This window comes from Agelaius phoeniceus, chromosome 1 (assembly GCF_051311805.1).
Source record: "Agelaius phoeniceus isolate bAgePho1 chromosome 1, bAgePho1.hap1, whole genome shotgun sequence".
In the NCBI taxonomy this organism is placed as follows: domain Eukaryota; kingdom Metazoa; phylum Chordata; class Aves; order Passeriformes; family Icteridae; genus Agelaius; species Agelaius phoeniceus.
The window spans coordinates 45,380,844-45,401,574 of NC_135265.1; the positions used below are offsets into that span (position 1 = coordinate 45,380,844).

Consider the following 20,731-nt stretch of genomic DNA (forward strand, 5'->3'; position numbering starts at 1 on the left):
ATTGGTGAAATAATCATGTTTACTGCAGAAATAATAAGAAATTAACAGCAATATGTTATTTGCAGAACCCCTGGGTTCTCATGCTTAGTAAAGGGTATACTCAGTAAAACTATTCTTGGAAACCAGAGGGATCTGCCTTTACAGTATTACATAACTACCGGCAAAAGTCAGGAATCTGAAACTTTGAAAAAAAAAAAATAGCAGCAAGAGCAGCTCAGCATCTCATTTTAAACCAAATTACCTAATGACTTCTAAAGCGAATTCCTCAGTAATGAAAAAATAGCAGTGCATCATTCGTTATTGCTATTATTCATCTTATCATCGGCTCTGGAAGACTTCAGGATGTTCCATGAATACAGGATTGTATCTTATTCCAGTCATTTGAAAGCTCTTGCGTAGGTGATGGTGTCTTTCTGTAAGCCAGTGATAGTAGATTACTCATTTCTGAAATACATTTGGCTTTTTTGTGGAATGTGATTATTTTCATAAAAAAGAGGATTTCCTGCAGGCATAGCCCCTTTGATTTTGAAAATTTGAGCAAAACATTTGCCACAATTTTGGCAGTTCATGATTTATGAGGAAAACAAATTGAGCTGCTTTATGGAGAAGGCTTTGGAAAATGTGGTTAGAACCAAACCAATTAAGTCATGTTTGCTGATTTTGCAGAAGAGCTGAAATGATTCTTTGGAGGTGTAAATTACCCCATTTGTATTGATTCGGATGACAATATGGATGCTCTTAGTGGTAACTATTTTTCTGGTCATCAAAATGTTTAGGGAAAGAGAAGTAGCAACCTATTACTAGGACTTGAAAGGAAAAGGAAGTTTCTTTGTAGAATGACTAGCAATTCAGTTTTGATTACTTCCTTTGGTTTTTGTAACATGGGTGACTGAACTTGCCAGTGAAATTAGTACAGCTAAAAGTGCTTTTTAAAGATAGGGAAGTAATTAAAAAAAAACCAATAAGCCAAAAAACCCCAGAATTTTATGCAGAGCTACCAAGAGGAAGATTTTCTGGAGCATTTCTGAGTGAGTCTGGTATCTGAAGAGGAGGATGGAAAAGAAGCACCAGAGGAAGATTAAGTCAATTATTGACTGCAAAAGAAATTGTTTGCATTGACTTCCTTTGTATTTTTGTGGTTTTTCTTCTTTTACTGGAAGAGTTTAGAAGAATTTTCACATCAATCTCTCACTGTGTGAGGGCTGCCTTAATTGAAAGTGTCAAGAGAAGGTTTTAGACTAAATCAGTAAAGAGATATAGGTCTCCAGAACCAGATGGCAATTGCTCACAGGTTCTACAGTAACTCAAAAATGAAATGGTTGAACTGTGATATGAAAATAACATCCTAAATTGTTCTTTATACCAGGAAAATTAATGGATTTTATATGTGATGCTACTTTCTAAAAGGGGATGCAGGAATGGGCAAACTGCACACCAGGAAGGCTGACTTCTATACTCAAAGAATGATGAAATTGGTAAAGAAAACAGTCATACTCAAACCAGGAATACTGGCGAAGAATCCACCTAATTTGGGAGGTAAAGTCACTTCTTGAAAATCAAGCAGAGGACCCTGAAGGGTCTGACAAACGTGAATTATGGTGATCAAGTTGCTGTACTGCACTTGGATTTAAAAGGTTTTCTGTGATGTCACTCAGTGGAAGCTCTTGAGGAAAGGAAGCTGTTGAGCAGTAAGAGGGAATGTATTTCATGGATTGAATACTGATTTTTAAAAATTGGGCCAGGCTGAAAAATAGACAAAATAATCACTTTTCTTAGTATTAGATTATTACTGGATTTCCTTTTAAAACTGTGTAAGAATAAATAATGAAATTAGCAAATTTGCTGAGAAAAGTTGCTTCTGATCATTAATGATTGCGTGGGAAAGCAGCATGTGAGACTGTTGATTTGTTCCATTTTTTGTATAATTTTTTAATGGAAACACACTGGTGTTTGCGTTAAAAAATTTATATAAAAAAACCTTAAGGCCTTCTCTTGTGATATAAATTTTTTGGTAGGGAGAACAGAATCCATCATAGGAAAAGTGTTAATGATCATCCTAATGTGCACTGTTTGAAAAATTTGGGCCCAGTTTGTGATTCATGTTGTTGTTACATTTAGGAAGATAATTTAAGACATTTGGGAAGACTGTTAAAGCATTTTTATTCTGCTTCTCTATTTAAATGCTGATAGCCATTTTTGCTTACTAAAGGTTGAAAAGACTTGTGACTGAGTCACAAATAGATGTGTAGAAAATTATTTATTTAGGCCTACACAGAGCCAGAAAATGAAGTTACTGTAGCTTAAAGTAAGTTCTAAAAATGGTTTCAATTGTAATATTTTCTTCAATAGAAGCTTAAATGTGCTTGGGAAAAATATCTCTCTTATGTTGGAGGAAGATAAAATTTTCTTAGGCATGCCTAAATAATTTGAACATAAGAGTATGTGATGAGGTAGTTCATGGTTCAGAAGATAACCTCGCCACCATTTCTAGCAAAACATTTTGATGTGGTTTGGAGTTCAGCTAATTTTATACAGGCTGCAGTGTTCCATGTATGTTTTGGTTATTCTGAACAGTATTTAAATGCCATTGATTTGTTAACATAATGAAAATTCTTTTTAGCTGTTTGTTATGTTAGACTTTAATTAATAGGATGAGAAATTATTATAGATTTGGAATCATCTTACCTTACATTTAAATTAAAGTATGTTTTCAATTTTTAATGCCACTATCTCTAGCAAAAAAGAATAAATTAAGATGCATCCATTATGTATATCTCCTATGGTACTTTTCACTTGCAGGTGTGATGGTGCCTTAACAGAGTAAATGTTGTCATCTCCATTTAGCAAATGAAGCAAGATGATTGTATTATTAAGGAATTGGGTCCAATTTCAATTAATCCATTAGTGTTTGTTTGAACATTAAAAAAAACAGTAGCCATAACATTTATAGTTTATATCGAACTCCGTGTGTCAGAGTTAAATTTTTCATCTTGAACTTTTTTGCTATTTGTTCTGCCTAACTCCATAGTATTAATTGTTTTGATTTCCAGAAAATGTTTGAAAAAAAATCATATTAAAATAGAAATAAAGAAAAGGTCATGATGTTATCAGGAAGTTAGAAATAAAGAATTGTTACAGACTAGAAACTGCAACTAAATTAAGGAGTAGGAACAAACTGTGAATTTTCAGCTTTGGTTAGAGCCATGTGGGGCTTCATGTTAAAGGGCTTTTGTTCATTAACTTTTTAAACAGTGATTTAGAAATTAATGACAAAGTCTGCAGAAGCAACAGAAGGATTGAAATTAGGTGAAGTCAAAGCTGTCTCCAAGGATGGAGGTTAATAGTTTATTTCAAGCTCTGACTGGACTGGGATTTTTTGTTTTTAATTTTTTGGGTTTGTTTTTTTTCTTTTTAATTTATTTGTTTTTAATTTTTTCCCCTCTATTTTTTATTTCTTTTTTGCCCTTTTGACAAATGCTGGGCAATGCCACCTGGATAGAGTAACCTAGCCAGGTGTGCTGTAATGAGCTCCAAAACTCATGGGAAATAGATAGGAAGATGCCTCATCAAAAACTGTACCTGAGGCAGGCACTGGAGGATGTAAAAGTTATGATGAATGTAGTGCTGATACTCTTGTAGTTCCACTGGCAATCTGAAGGTGCCTTCTTGCCTAAAATGGTTTGCTTCTGATCAGGATAGAAGCTAATAGGTAGTAATGAGAGCCTTCATTAGCAGCTTTCTTGTTAAAATAAACATGAGAGTTTGCTTTACAGAAGGGACAAGAAAGGATACAATTAAAGTACAGGAGATACTACATGGTATAGAATTAAGTGTTCTTGTAGTTCCTTTTGATAACACATGTAACATCATCAACTTTACACTACATAAATCCAATTATTTTTAAACGGTTAGGCCAGGGAATTAATTTTTCTAATAATACTGAGGTTCAGTTTTCGCAGGATTTTTGAACAAGCAGACAAGCAACAAAAATTCATGCTGCAAGTCCTTGATACAATAACAACTTTTGGAGAATAAGACTGTTTCTACAGACAGGAGCAGGGAGGGAAGATAAAAAACCCCAAACTTTCTTTGTTCCAAAAACTCCTTCCCATCCCAAGTGTTACATGGACTGTAGTCAATAATGGAATTTACTTCTCAAGCCTTAAGTCAGTCATTGCACAACTTTAAGTCACTAAACTGAAATATGGAGGGGAGGGGAAAAAGAAGGAACAATATGAAGATTAGACAGGGGAGGTACCCTGATCAAAGGGAGGGGGAGTATATGTAAGCTTCAAAGTCTGTTACAGACAGCCCAGGATGCAGCCTTGACAAACTATTGTAATGCTGATTGCAGGTTTTGATTATACTCATTTCAAAAGAAAAAAAAAAAAAAGAATGAAATTTAATTGTGAGATTGAGTTTTTAAGTGAAGGCTCAATGAAAAAGTTGTTGAGATAAATTACTAGCTGTTGTTTAAACAATGCATTGAAAATACAATTTAATTACTCAGTTTTAAATTATTAAGTCTCCCAAGCTTGATGTATGTGAACAATCCAAATTCTGAGAGCAGAAGGGAGAAAATGATAATGCTGCTGAATAACAGCAGCAGGAGCACAGTGTACAGCAAGTGTTCTATACATCAGCTGCTTTAGACAAATGGGTTTGGGCTGGCATGGAAAAAGCATGGTTTATGCAGGAGCCTATTGATATATATATATATATATATATATATATATATATATATATATATATCTACACAATAAATTTCTGTGCTAGGGTACCTGATATCTTTGCAATCTGCCAATGAATACTTTGGTCTCTGGCAGACAATTAACAATACCATGTGCTCTAGTGTCAATATAAAGGAATGCACTCAGTGCTCTGATACTCAGAGGGCGGAATGAAACCTTTAATAGAGGCAGATGATTTTTAATTAACTCAGGTTGAGAATTCTGCTGGAAAAGATCACCGGAAATCTAAAAAGCAGATTAAATTAACAATATTTAGAGAATCTGAAGCTTTTTTTTTTCTAAAAAAACACGAGAAAGGCTTTTGCTTCTACTTAAGCAAAATGTAGCATAATTAGGTTTAAAATTCATAAGTAACAGAGGTAGTATGAGTTTAGCAGTATTTGAGTAAATAAGCATTTTGCTTAGGAATGGTGAAATTTCAAGAGGGCAGTATTGTAATGACACCTTCCTAGTTCCTTTTTTTTTGGCAACATTTGGTAATGTGAACTGCAGTGGGAATTGTTACTGCACGATTAGGCCTAGGGTTAGATGAAGTAAATGTTGCTGGCCGCACGTCTCCAAAGCGACATTGATGCTCTCAGAAATGCATCAGTTGCCATGACTTCCTTTCTGGATGTGCCAGCACAAAGCCTCTCATGACAACAGGTGTGTGTGTAGTTACTGCTTGTAAGTATTATGGGATGGATTGCTGCATTAGCAGAAGGTAGAAAAGCAGAAGGAGCAGGCGTGAAGGGTTAAGTTGTTCCTCTGTGCAGTGTTACAGCTATGTACTGTTAGCTGATGACCTGCAAACACACTGGCTGTTGAAAAGAAAAAGTAAAGGAACTACAAAATAAATGTTATGAATAATTTTTCGGTGTTCCAGGAAGACAATCGTAAGTAAAACGTTGAATCCCAAACAGTGTATTTTAATATGAGCACATCTCCAAGCTGGAGAAAGATTTCCCCCTGTGTGGAAGAGGAATACTTTCACTGACTTGAAGGGAGCTTAAATAGCTTGAGTTACTGCATTATATAATGACCCTTAAGGATCCACTTTCAATGGTTTGATAAAATGGTACATATCAGGATAATTGGCAATGGGATGCTAGAGATGTCTTAGAAATACCAAGCCTGCTAATTAAAATCAATGCCATTGCTCTTACCATTTTTTTCTTTCCAAGAAGCAGATCCTGTTATGCTTGTTGTATTTGATGTAGTGTGTAATATTGAGATACTGAGTAAGTGAATTTTGTGTCACTCATATTAGGTTACATACATTCATACCAAAGTGTTGTAGGTTGTACTAAATGACTTCTATTATGCTCTTATTTTATTTGAAGGGCAAAGCCCCTGTCAATCTCAGATGTGAGAATCGGGGTCCTAATTAAATTTAGGTGTCATGTATTTGTTTTTATTAGGTTGTTTTGGGTTTGGGGGCTTTTTTTAGTGTTAATGTCTTAGTGTTAATTAGGAAGTCAAAATTACTCACTTGCGCTTTCTTGAATAGAACATGAACTACCTCTTAGATGAAATACATGCTTTTCCAAAAGGTTGGTTGGGATTTTGGTTGTTGTAATTGCATAAACACAAATGTAACAGGCATATAATACATATTTTGAAATGTCTCTCCAATTTATGTAGCTTACCTGTTTTCTTACTGCATCTCTGTTTCTTTGATCTTTTACAAACTTGCCTTTATATTCTCCTGATTAAATAATAAATCTGGAAATTTCTACCCTCTTGTAAACAAATATTTTACTGTTAAGGGTTTTGAAGAAGTTGGAGTCATTGAACGTTTCTGAGATTATTGGAGAAATTTCTCAGCTACATAGAGTAGAGGCAATTTGTATAGTTTACTTCAGCACAGCATTTTGTTTTACCTGGATATTTGTAGTATAACTTTAAGATAGAAAACAAAGTGCAAATATTTTGGTACAATGTGTTGAATATAACCCATTTGAATGGAGTTGTACAAGAGCTGATATTGTACTAATTAGCAATAGAGAGGAAAAACTCTATTTGATCAGTGCTGTTGTATCTTTAAATTTTGAGATATGCAAAGAGAGAAGAAGAGAGGAAGAAATTTAAGGGGCTTGATTTTCAAGAAGGGTTAAGCCTTCCCTGAAAAACAGACTTCAGTAAAACACCTGTCATTTTACATTGCATAACTGAGGAACCAAATATCTGATCTTTAACATCCTACTTGAGTTATCTGAGTACATGAATGATATGATCTAATATTCACATATATCTGTGCAGACAGGCTGAAAACATTCAGAATGAAATTGTGAAAAATACATCCTGAACACAGAGTACAAATGACCAAATCTAATAATGACATCGGGTCTTTTTATTGCTTTGCATTGCTTGGTTTGTGCTCTGGGGTTTAGCTGCGTGGGCATTGTACAGCCAAAAATCTCTGAAACTGATGCTAGCTTTTATAGCATCACTATAATTATTTATTTATTGAGTGTTATTTGAGCTTAGTCTGTTCATTTTCTAGATATTGAGTGTAGCTGATGTTGATCTGTCCCATGTGAGACCTTAACTGGTATTTTTGCCAAGTTAGAGATTAAGTTTTTTAAGTGTGCTGGGGAGTTTAAATGTATTTGTAGAGTAGTTTAAGTATTTCTTGGGCACAGATTTTGGTGGCACTGTTCAGAACTGAGCTGAGCTGCAGTCAAGGGAATCTTTGTAACCTCAGTGTTTCTTGCAAGGAGGGAATATTTCAGATGCTGCAGCTTTCTCCATAATTGATTATGTGTGTTAGAACCTATGCATACTTTGCCTATATAGCAGAAAGAGAAATGCTTTGCTTTAATTCCTTGCTGATTTCAAATAATGTTTTATATAAATCAGCTGCTCTTCTCAAGTCTGCTTCTGGTTTTTGAAGTAAAGCTTTCCTTTGATTTATGAACTACTGATTGTACTCAGCTTTGTTTTATCTGCTTTTGTCGTTGCACAGATATAACCAGAGTACTAAATTCCTCTAAAGCTTTTCTTCTTTTTTTTTCCCCCTCAAAGGGAGACTCCTTGATTATAAGTATTGGTGCATTCCAATTTGTGTTCCAGAGCTCTCAAAGATGTTATGTATAATTAGCCTTTTGCTTTAGGAATGAATTTGTGCAACTGTTGTTCTCAGTAAAAATAAGTACCTGTCAATCAAAAGGTTTTAAAAAATTTTTGTGTTTGTAGGTCTGTAAGATCCAAAATACTATCTTTTTTATTTCTGATTTACACATGCTGCAACAGTAACTGCAATTTGCATGCTTGGCCTACAATGATGGTTTGAAACCACCTTGAAATGTTTAGGAGCAAAGTAGAGAACTGTGTGAAAAATCATATAGCCTTGTATGTGAAGAAAACCATCATCTTCCTCTCTCCGTATTTGCTTCTATTTTTTCTACTCTTGACTGAATATAAGTGGCTGCTAAACTGCCAACAACTAATTCTTGCTTACTTGCTCCTTCCACCCCTGCTTGTGGGGAGACCTACTTGCCTTATCTGTGATCCACCTTTGATCTTCTGTGACATATTTTCTGAACTTAGCTTGCACCTTTTGATGTTTGTACTCCAGACAGAAAATACATAAAAGTGTAAAAGCTTTTGTGAAGAGTTTGGCATGGGATGGAAATGAGCAAACAAACAGAAAATGAATGGTGATTGCTTTTCTTTCTGTGGAAGGGAAAGGAATGAGAGAGCACCTTCATGGTTAGGAAATATTTCTAGAAAACATGGTTATACCTTTTCTAAGCAGTAAAATCTTGGTTAAATAAGAATTTTAGAACTGTTTTGAAGGAGATCTCCACTTGCATTTCTCTTATCCTTTAAGCATCCAGTTGGTCACTCTTCAGTCTTTTCACATATTTGCAACTAAATGTATAAAACTAAACTGAGGACTTAATTTATTAAAAAGAAATATTTATTTTTTCAACACCAGAATTTTTAATTGTTAATTGTATAATTTTAAATTATATTGTAATGATTCCCACTGGAGGATCTTTTCTGACTTTGTAAAAAAAAGAAACTTGCAATTTAATTAAATGCATTTTTATATTTGTTATTAGTCAACCAATATTTCACTTACAGAGGTAATCCCTTCTGATGACTTAATCATTCAAGTTTTGAAGTCCTGAATTTATGGACATGCCAAAGCTTTTATATTCTAGTGATTTTGAAAGATTAGTGTTTCACAGTTACTCTTCTTTTTTTCCTTAAGAATAAATATTGGATTTTGAGAACAAATTGTTAGTTTAAAAGCAGTAATTCTCCTTCTGATATATCTAATTTTAAGTCACTTACAGTCACACATCAGAAGCAGATTTGGTCTGTAATTCAGGTGATGGTGCATCAATGCAGAACAGGGCTTTAGGAGGGGACTGTCTGCTGACAGTTCTCTGCCCTCAGACTGGCGCTCCAACTGCTCTGTCCAGAAGGTAAATACCAGCTACATATACCTTTAAGGAAAGCAGCTTGATATAGCTTTGGTTTCATTTGAAAGCATGGTAAGGGAAGGAGGAATTAATCGAAGCACAGACAACTGCTATGTAGCAGAAAAGTCTGAGAAAATGTGTTAGTATTTTCCTGAGAGAATCCCTAGATTACTCTGTACCCATTTTCTGCTGCTGAATAAAATTTGACAGTCTGACCATCCTCTGGTAGAGTATTTCAGGCCATAGCTACAAAGGTGTAGCATTTGTCTCCTTGTTCCATTACCCTGTGTGTCTTCTTGGACCACAGCGCTGTTGAAATTCCTAGAGTGACACCACCGTGAGCCAAGGTAGTGCTATGGAGAATTAAATCAGTTAATTTCAAAGGTATTTCAAACTAACTGGTGCAAATTAGAGTCCTACTGGGAATGCTTTATAAATCTAAATTTTAAGTATGACAATCCAGAATATGTCTTGAAATGAAGTGGGTGTATGATACATTGAACTTCCAATGTTATTTCAAGGGAAATTTTCAAAAAGCCCATGCACAAGTCTTGTGGCCCAGTGATTTCTTTAAAAAGAGAAAGAATTTTTAATCAGAAGCTACAGTTTTGGAGCAAACCTACTCCTCCTCCTCAGTTATTACAGCATGGTTTTCAGGCTGGTTTTGGTGTGCACAAACTAGATTCCTTCTGGAAGTAACTAAATCTATGTTTCTGAACCAATGAATCACACAGTCAGACAGGTTCAGACTGTGTGCAGTGCAGGAATGTTTGTTCCAGGGAATACTGTCTTCCCTGAAGCCAAGCTGTGGATCTACATGCTGTGTAGGGGTAGTCCTTCAGCACTGTCTAGTTCAGGCTACTGGTCTGCTCTTGGTGCAAACAAATCTCACAAATTCAGACATAGCCAGAGGGTCTGCACCAAGTATGCCAAGCAAGTCTGGGGTCTGACCGTGCCATAAACTCCCCAAAGGGAAGATGTCTTCCATTTGAAGAGAGGAAATACTCAAGGGAGAGAAGAGAGGCATCAGATATCTGAATGGTACTATTCACAGAAGAACTGAATAGTAGTATTTGAAACTCTTTTATTACAGAAAAAGTAAGAACAAAATGACATTTTTAAAATTCAAACCACATTATTTTAAAAATGGTGAAGAACCATTCTGTCTTTTCCAGATTTGCACCACCTAATTATCTTTCTGAATTCTAATTGTGAATTAGATGAATTTCCATTTTTCAGAAGCTTTTGTGTTATTTCAGTTGTTTTACCATTCATCAAAAACATTCCACCAAAGTATGTTTGGTGTACTTCAGATTGATAGGAGCTGAGTGGGAAGATCAGACAGCACAAACAAGCAGAGAGGAGGAATGAAAATGGCAGCTTTATGAAGTTCCCCTTCGTTCATTTCCCTCTGGGACAGATCACTGACCTTAGCTTTCTGTGTCTGGGCTGAGGCATACTAAGGGCTAAGGAAGATTTACTGGGATTCACAGAGCTGTAGGAGCATCTGCACAAGAGGACTTTTATTTATCTCTAGTTCCTTAATATGCTGTTTATCTGGTAACCTGGCTTTCCTCTTCTCCAGCTAAATTGTCTTGTCAAGGACAATACATACTACTACGTTTCCATGGGGATGGGGTATGGAGAGTACCAGCTGGGTGAGAATCCTGATCTTCACTGTCAAGGTGTATTGAATAATGCAGTTTAGCTATAAGTGTATGCATGCTCACACACATATGCAGAATAAAACTAAATAGTGGCACTTCTAGTCACAGCTACAGAATAAAGATGATTATTTCTAAATAAATTCTGAATTATTGGGGGCTTTGTTTCTTGTGATTGCTTACAGATTTACTTTCAGTCTATTAGTATATATTGTTTTATATGTTAAAATACCAGTAAATGTTTAAATTTGCAGAAACATTCCCATAATGAAAAGCTTCCAGATTAAGTTAAGAACATCAACTGTAATATAGCAAAAGTATTATGAAAATGCTAACTGAAGATCATGTATTTTTTTAAATACAGGTGTTACTATAGGAGTAGTATATGCCAATAATTTTTAAGGACTGCCCAAAATACTTGTGTTTGAATGAGGAGGTGGAGGTGCTGTCTATATTTCTGGGACCTTTGCAGACATTTGGCTGGTTTTTAAGACACAATATGATACTGCATTTAGAAGGTATCGATATTGTTGATATGAAACACACCAGGGTAACATGTCATGTTAAATATAAAATACATTCTGTGTAAATAGATTCTTTTGTCTGCCAAAATATTTTTCTTTTGTACAGTACAGGTGAGTGGTAGTTTTAAGCTTCTAAGTCTTTGTCTTTAAAACAAACAAACAAAACCTACATGGAAATTGCAAATAATTTCTGTAGTTAAGAAGATAATTGTTTATATGCTTAAATCTGCAAAAATATTAAGCTGCTGGTTTTGACACATGCTGACTGGAATTGGAGGGCTTGCAGTCTTAAAGCTACTTGAATTGCAGTCTGTGTGGAATATCAAAGAACAGTACTAAGGTATGTGTAAGGAGGATGGGCAGTATGAAGAGGAGTTGGACTGGGGAAGTAGACTTCAGGAGCTATGTACATGCAGACTTATTGAAAGTACAGTGTTGAGTGCTACAGTTGCAAGGAATTCACTCTGAGGCCAAGTTAATGGGAACATAGCGGTGTGATCCTAGAATTTCACAGGAGTCTCACCTGAACAAGCCCATGCGTAGCCTAGAGCATTTGTTAATGCCTTCTGCTCTTTCCTTGTGCCACACTGGGGCTCCAGGGGTTGTTGCAGAAAGTGGTGAAATACTCAGTGGATGTTGGTGTGGGAGGATATGTGCTGATTTGTGTACTGCGTTCCCCATGGAGGACTGTGGAGGACAGGTCTTTCCAATGTTCCCATCCCACCAGAAGGCCCTTGAGTAGGCAGCATCACTCATCCTGTCTGTACACAAACCAGGATGAACATCTTTGGGCTGCTCTTTCTAACAACACACTCACAGTCGTCTGGCACTGACTCGCCAGGCTGTGAGACCCAGTTCCTTAGCGAGCTCTGCTGCTTGCTCTGCTGCCTGCTCTTGTTTATTCTGCTGCGTGATCTGTGGGGAAGGGTCAAGTAACAACACCAGTTCTAGAACAAATCTTTCTGTGCCTGCATTGCTAGAAGTCCAGCTAGGGAGAGGGAAGAATGACTCATAGTGAATACTTCAGGGATTTTCAGAGCCAATGTCTCAGTTACCCTCCTGCTGTACACTAGCCAGGCTACGAATTGTGCTTTATGAGGTCAAGCCAGGTGGCACTATAAAAGGAGCACTGAGAGAACTGTTTAATGTGGAAGGACTGTTTCTGTTATTAAGGGAAGATTTTCAAGTTAATATGGGCGTAAAATTGGATTCCCAAGAGAGGTAGACTTACAGATGCCACCAGTGATGCAAAGAATGTATTGCATGTAACCATGATGGAATAGTATGCACATTTTAAAAATATTTTCACTAAATATTTTGGGGTTTTTTGAATTGTAAAAATGCTTTATTTTAAAGAATGCTTGTCTGTATTTATCATTCTCTAGGATTGAACCTGTGCTGAAAGTCAGGACCTGATAGGAAAAAAGGTCTCCACGAAGAGGTACCAGACAGGCAGTGAGAAATACACTTCAGGGAGAGAAAAATTGCACTTGAGAGGAAATGAGATAAATGGAAATGTAGCAAACATTTGTGTAATTAAAAATGTGGGAAAGGAAAAAACAGGAAAGCCTTATAAGAAAGGTGGTAAAGCTAATGATGTTTTGCTAGGTTGTATAGAAGTTTGATAGGGTACTACAACATAAAGTATTACATGTTTGTAATCTAAGAGGAAAGTGCCCCAAAATGCTATTGTAAATAATAATTTAAGCTTACCATTTTGCAGTCACATTGTAGACTGGCATATACTGGTGAAATGATAAAAAAATCACTCAGCTTGTTGTGGTTAGTGGTTCAATATGGACATAATAGGGCAAAAAGGGGAAAACTTTCCGGCTTATCGTCACTTGCAGCTGATATCCGGTATGGATACACACCTTTTGATAATTCTGAGTCAAACCCAGGATTTAACCAGAAAGTCCTGTAGGATTTAACCTGCAGCAAAATTGCTTGTCCCTGATACTGACCCATTATTTCAACTCAGACTACCCTACTTACTGCAGACCAAGCTGTAACTGAGGTAGGAGAGCAGATGAGAAAGAAGGGTGAGGGGGGAAAAATATGTCAAAATCCAGCTTTATTTTCATGTCCCATGTAGCAATAAAAGAATGGGAGGGCAAAGGAGTCTGTACTCATGGTGCTGTCTTGAAAAATATCATTTCAGCTTTCATGTGGAGATTTCCAGTGTCCCCAGAGCTCCCCAGAATATCTCCTATATCTCCTCTATAATTCAAAACCTGCTTCACCCTAGCTACTCCACTTGCCCATGGAAGATTTCAAAGCCTAACAGTTAAACGTGGTGCACAGTCTGTGCTCCTGTGATATCCAACATGACTAAAGAAAACAGGGTTAAATGCAATGTCCCTTGACAATTTATGAGTTTATGAAGTGAGAAGGAATTTAAAAGAATACCAGTATAGTATTTATTTAATTTATCTACAGTGTGACATGTCAGTCAGTTCCATGATGATAGACACTGACTGACAGTGCTTGTGCTGGCAAAAGAAAAGGAAAATAATAGCCATTAGCATAGTGGCAAAGTAATACAGCAGCACTCACTCATTTTGTGAAACAGCTTTGCCTCAGCATGAAATTGTTAATGGAGTAGGATAGAACCCAGTATGACAAACTAGGTACTGGTCTGGGGCAAGTGCACCACAATTTATCCTGGTGCTGACTCTTTCTCTCTAGCAAATGCAGTGCCTGATCTGTGTTTTTTGACAAGGGTAAGTGTTGAGTATGTTGTCATTTTTCTGATTCTGTCAGCAGTTTAATTGGTTCAGCTGTGATTAGCACAAAACTTCCACAGTTTAGTCTTCACAACATTTATTTTATGACACTTAGTAAGAAATATTAAGCTGTCAATGCATTTTTTCCCAGTGTAAGAAATGCTTGCAAATCTTAAAAAAAAAAACCAAACCAAAAACCAAAAACATTAACAGTGTTTCCACTGTGATGGATTTCTTTATTTTTAGAAAGAGATTGTCCCCAGATCAGAGCACAGCATATATGCAGCATCATCACTGTTTGCTCCTACTTTTGAAGAGAGAAGAAAAATATAAAAAATGAGATTTGATAGGAATACATATTAATATTATAGAAATTTAATTGTATAGAAATTAAAAGCTGGAGAGGGGAAAAAAAAACCTCCTGAGACGCTGGTAAGATTTTAAATAAAAGAACACATCCACAGTTAGAGTAATTGGACTGTGAAATATTAATCTTCGTGATTTTTATACAAGTGACTTACTCATAACTATTTATGAGTTTTTTAGCACTCGACTCCCCCTATCTCCCCCTGAAGATTTTGTGTTTTGCTTTTTTGCTTTAGGATGTTGTTACTTCCATCACACCTCCCCCTTTCCCCCCATTTATGGTACACTCCCTGCTGTCTAATCCTCCCAAAAAATGTCAGCTACTGCTGCTGGACTGATATCCCTCTGAACAGATTAAAGTGATGTGTGTTCCTCCAAGGCTCCCCAAATGCAAGTGGTGTGCTTGCACGTGTGCTAAGCAGCAATTAGAGTTTCACTAGGGGAAATTTAGCAAAGACATAAAAAACAAAAGGGTAGTGTTTTGGTACTGTCTGGAAGTTGTGTTAGATGCCTGTCTTGATTGAGAAGAATAAACTACTTTAGAAGAAGAGGCAGCAAAATGAAATTAGCACTGAACCCTGAGAGAGTAAATAATGATGGAGGCAAATTCTCCTTACTGGGAGAAATTGGTTCTTACTGTGTACTGCAGGTGGAAAAGGTGTATGACCCTGTCAGCATAGAGCTTCACTCCTACTTGCACCATTCCACAGTTTGAGACACAAGAAACATGGAAGGGATAAAACACTGAGCAGCTCTCCTTGGCAATTCTGGCTTGTTCTCTCAGATCTCTGACCAGGAGTCAGGCTTATAAAACTTCCACTGGGTGTTTTTCCTAAATGTAGCAGCGTTTTACTAACCTGGTTGGTGCATTTTTGAGGGTTTGGGAGATTGGGTGAAGAAGAGAGGAAGTAAGGGCTGAGGTGGGAACTACTTGTAGTTTTCACAATCTCGGACCTTGATTGTCAAATTGAAAATGTGTGAATGGGAGAGAAATTTCAGTCACATTCATTGTACTGGTAATCAAGGAGTAAGAGTCTGTCATGTTCTCCACAGATTAAAAGATCTTTACCCCAGCTCTGGCATCTGGTGCACATCTGGCAGGTTTAAGGAGAGTGGAAATGGGAACAGTTTAGCCACTTAATATGAAAATCCCTATATGAAAATCCCTTTGTCCTCCAGCATTGTAGATTAGAGGGTATTGGTAAAACCTGTATTTTCAGCTGATATTTGTAGCCCAAGAAAACTTCTAGCCCAATACACCAAATTTGGATTGACTGTGGAAGTGGAAAAAGATGAGGTGCTGTGGTAAAAGTGGTCTCTCTGAAAGGCTGGAAATGGGGATATCTGCTCCCCAGAATATACAGAAATCCAGATTTTTTGCTAAGCAAAAGGTCTCAATAGCTTGTTATGCATGGATGAGTATTAAGGATGCCTGAACAGAAAAGTGTCTGAAGGCATTCTCTTCTGTGGAGGGAAACAGCATTTTAGCAGTTTTCAAACTAAGATTGAAACCAGTGTTAAGAGAAGTTAGTGATCTTCATGCACTGCTCTGAATCTACTCTGTGAAGTGAGATAGTGCAAACAAGTGCAGAGAAAAGGGACAACCAGTTATCCAGCTGAGCAGAACACTGTTGTTATAAATGATCAAATCAGTAGCCAAATTTATAAGTAAATTTAACAATGATTTATTAGCTTGTTAACAAAAATAGAATTTCAAAAAAAAGACCACCACAGCCTTGGGCAGCATTGAACCCGGAATCGTTGCTGGGTGAACCTGGATCCGACCGACAAAGTGTCAGCGTGTCCCCAGTGGTTCACCCCAACTGTTTCAAGCCATTAGCTTATATACAGTTTATTCTGCCTGAGGCAGGGATGACCGAACGTTTCTTTGTGTCTCTTCACTTGTAGAACTGGATCCATACATGTGCAGGAATAGACAACGGTAGGTCCAGGTGTCCAGACGGATGTCTGAGCACCTCGGCAGAGCCTGTATTCGCATATAGCAGAGTGAGGATGGTTCTTGAGTAGGGTAGATGCAATCTGCCCAGGTGCAGGTCCTTGTGAGTGGTTTAGACATTCCAAGGAAACTAGCAATCATGGCCCAGGAAGGTTTCTTTCATAAGTTAACAGACTTCATATTATCTTAATGTTGTCTGGGAACTAATTGAATAAACACAAGACTCTGCTCCCAGCCAGGGTGGTCACAGACATACCTTAGATTCTACAATATTTTATACATATATAGCATGAATTATCTCTACCATATACTACACTGTTCTCCTAAGAAAAGCACTTTGCAGTGTGTGCTGTGTGTTCATTAGTCTTTGAAGTAAAAAAGCCTCTAAGGCCAATGGATAAACTGTGGCTTATTCTATGAAATAGGTGTAATCTGAATTAAGAGGACAGGAAACTGAAGAAACAGAAACCCTCATCTGTACTACCAAAGGAGAAAGTTTCTACCTGTCTTTGGTAACTTGTAAAAGCACTGCTTCTCATCAGGGGGGAAAGAGGTGAATCTAGGAATGTTGTCCTTCCATTTTCCTCTTTGCCTGTGCAGGCAACTAGAATAGATTTAGCCTCTTCTCTACTGGGGAAGATAAAAAGTGCTTAAACAAGAGGAAAAATTATATTTATCCATCACTTAAGAAGGCAACAGAGCAAATGGGAACCAGTCCATCTGGACTTTGCCTTTAAACTGCCAGGTTTAAACTCCCGAAATGGAGACTGGTGTAAGACAAGAGTAAGTGGAACAGCCCAATAACAGACTCTGTCTTGGAGCTCAAACCAGCTATCAGATTTTCACCAGGAACTGTTCTCTTTGTTATATGAAAAACGGGGGAATTTTTAGATTTTTGTTGTGATACAATTCCCTGTTTTATGGACTCCTTTCCATTGCTGCTCCCAGAGGTTTAGAAATTTATTAGAGGAGAAGGCGTTGTTCAGGCAAACATCTAAAATTTATCTTTAAACCTGCCAGACACTAGGAAGAAATTAACCATACCAATGGAAGCTATTTAATTTATGTTTTAAAAAGTCACAAAAACATAGTGGGTGGTGAGGGGAAGACATCTATTCACCCTCGGAATATAATTGAAGAACCTACATCCAAAACAGTGTGATGGAAAGTGTTCCTAATCTGACTGCTTGTGGGAATTACATGCCAGGAGTCTATCACCCAAAACATTGACTGAAATTAATTACATTTTTTTAAACACAAACTGTGTAAATTCATTGATAAAAGCTTCTAGAAATATCTAGTATTCATTTGCATATTTTTGAACTTATTTGGAACTTGGAACTCATAAAATGTTCTTTGACAGAATTGGTTTTGGTGATAGACATGTTGGGCATCTATTGAGTATTTTTTGCTTCTTTTGTACTTGGAAGCAATTGGTGAAATGCAATCACTCGAGAAAGAAAATGAAACCCAATCTGAGATTCATTCACACAGCAGGAGTTCTCCACAGGTGCTTATTACTATGTTACGCATAACCATAATAGCTGAACCCCATCAGTTGTGACTTCCAGATAAATTCTGTCATTTGTCGTTCCCACTGTTCTGTGCTTACCCCAACAGACACGTTTTTTGTGCAATTGTGTTTTGTTGCTTGTTTTATTCACACATATATTCTGTGTATACATCTCTGAATACATTACATTCCCTCCTTGGGGAAGAAGCACATACAAATGCAGATTCAGAGAGGGAGAGGCATTCTCTCTCTATTTTCTGTCTCATCCCCCTCAGCTGTGTTTTGTTGGGGGAAACAGTGTTGCATTGGGAGGAAGGGGCAATGTTTGCAATGACTGAGTGGTTCGACCTTCTTCTCAGAAATAGCTCCTGCACCAGTGGCTGTTGCCTTTTTGGAAGTGAGTTTCACTTTGTGAGACAATCAGTTGTTGTTGGCTGCTGCTCTTTCCTTAGACCATTCTTACAATCTTCTTGCACCAGGTGATTTGAAGGTCCTGAAAGTAAAGCCTGAGTTTTTCAAATCTGGGGTGCCTTGAGGTTCCTGAATTTCAGTGCAACAAACTTTCTCAGTGTGTTAACATTGATGCCTGCATTAATCATCCCACTAAGGGTGATCATCCAGCTGGAGTTAAGCCCAAGTAATGTTTCCTCCGTATTGCTGAGAGTATATCAGTGTCTACTTTTCACTTCAGCTAATTTTCCTCAAACTAGGCAGGCTGAATTGCCCACCAGAGTTATACAGCACTTCACTCTCATATGAAACCCATGTTTTGCTTCCAAGGAAAGAGTGTGGAAAGGAGCCCTTTGGCTTCAAATGACAAGTCCAGTTGACAGTCCCTTTTGCCATTTGACTCCTTATAGAATAGCCTTTGGCAGGGCGGTGCACGAGAACCTTAATTTGTTACAGCTGTCAGAGAGATGGGCATTGCTTTCTTTTCTGTTCTGCCTGCTTTCCTCTGGAAATGAGGTTTTTTCTGTCATGCTCTCTCTCTGACAGGCTGTCCAACCCTATCCTATTTACTTTTTTAATCCATTGGCCAATTTTAGTCCTATTTAGCACTGAGGCAGATGCCTTAATGATATTGAGTTCTACCACTGTAATGAATACTGGCAGCCAGATAGAGGAGAGAGATGTAATTAATGCCTATTCTGATGAAAAGATTTCAGTGTGTGCTCAGCTTTTTCTAGGTATCAGGCTTTATTAGCTCTGCTGTGAACAAAACTGCCTGGGTTTATATTGTAAGCATTATTGTAGCACTTTAATTGGTGGCTTTGCCTCTGTGCTTTCTCTTGCTATCATGCATCAGAGCCCTAATGAGGGTTCAAAATGCCACTGAGCATGACAATGTTGAGTATGTGGGCTGATACTACCAAGCATTAGTGTTAGTAAGTCTGGTAGATAACAGAACTCCATAAGGACAAAAATCTCTTCTTTCATTAGTCCCCCTGACCCTGACTCCTTAGCTGTTCTTCTTTTATGGGAGGGCCAGTATCTGCTGCCTGGGGTTTCCATCCTGAAGCAGAGATTGCAGCATCTTGGGCTGCCAAACACTTTTCCATGGCAGGAATCCTCCTTGAATCATGCAGAACTCACCTTCACCAGCTTTTGTCCTGGGACCTAGGGTTCCTGCCTGACCTTCTGTGCAGAAACAGTGCTGTGTCTCGTCCCATTGCTGCAGAGCAACATGCCTGCTGTGGGTGAAGGAGCAATGTGGAGACAGTTCGCTTCCTCTCTTGTTCCACTAGAAAGATTGTCCATGTAGTACCATGGCAGGAGGGAGTAATGGAGATTAGGACAAACTTGTCTAGCCATTCCATCGAATCTCTGGGATAGTTCTGTCAGTTTACCCGAGGAAGCCAGTTTGACATGCATAATTCAGACATTTCCTCTCTTACATGATAATCTCTTACCTTTTGCATCTTGCACATTCTGTAAAAATGTGGCAGAACAAGCATGTTTTGCCATCTGGACAGAAAAAAAAATCATAAATATTATTTACTTGAAATTGCAAAAAGTATGTGTATTTGAGCACCTAGTCTAATTTAGTCAAAGCCTTGTACAGGGTTTCAGCAGCAAAAACATTGTTTCTAAATTTTAAATATATTAAAAGGCATATATTGGGAATACACTTAAATGGGTTGTATGAGCAAGTTCAAAAATTATATGGTTTAGATCACTGCTTTACTTCTCTTGTAGATCTGAGGTTTTGAATTGACCTGTCAGATTTTCATAAAACAGGCTGGTTTTATGAATCTGAGGCAGAAGTGGCAAGTAAGGTAGCCCAGTAATGTGATTCTTCCTAAAATTCTAGGCTTGGCTCACAATGATATTCATAGATAATCTTGGTTGAGTTCCTGAATAAGCATGCAATACGTGTATTCTTTTACTTATGTAGCAAGATATTTAAACATTAATTTAAGAGTAAGTCAGCATTTCATGAATAAATACTCCTGCAGCTTAGTCTGCTTTGTGGTAACTCTAAATTTTATTTAGACTTTTGTGTTACTCTAGTAGTATAAGTGGTTTTTATCAGCAATTGGAAATAGTAAGGTACTCACCACTAATTCTGATAAATAGAGAGAATGAATGTAAGTATGTGCACACTGTGTTAAAAGCTTTTATTTTACTTGTTTCTCATTGATTCTTATTTTTTCTTCTTATAGGGTATGTCCTAGTTGTGCATGCCAGAAAATGTGTGATGAGTTTGCAAACCTGTCTACCTTTACAACTCTTCCTTCTACATGCTTTTTTATTACTCCTGTCATGGAATATATTGCCTAATTTGTAAATATCAAAAGCACTGTAAAATGGGAGA

At 37.2% G+C, this 20,731-nt stretch overlaps 1 protein-coding gene across 6 annotated transcripts in view; it reads left to right on the forward strand.

Moving 5' to 3' along the window:
• Positions 1–20,731, forward strand: part of MYRIP (myosin VIIA and Rab interacting protein) — a 208,362-nt gene that overhangs the window by 71,852 nt on the left and 115,779 nt on the right. The window lies entirely within an intron of this gene.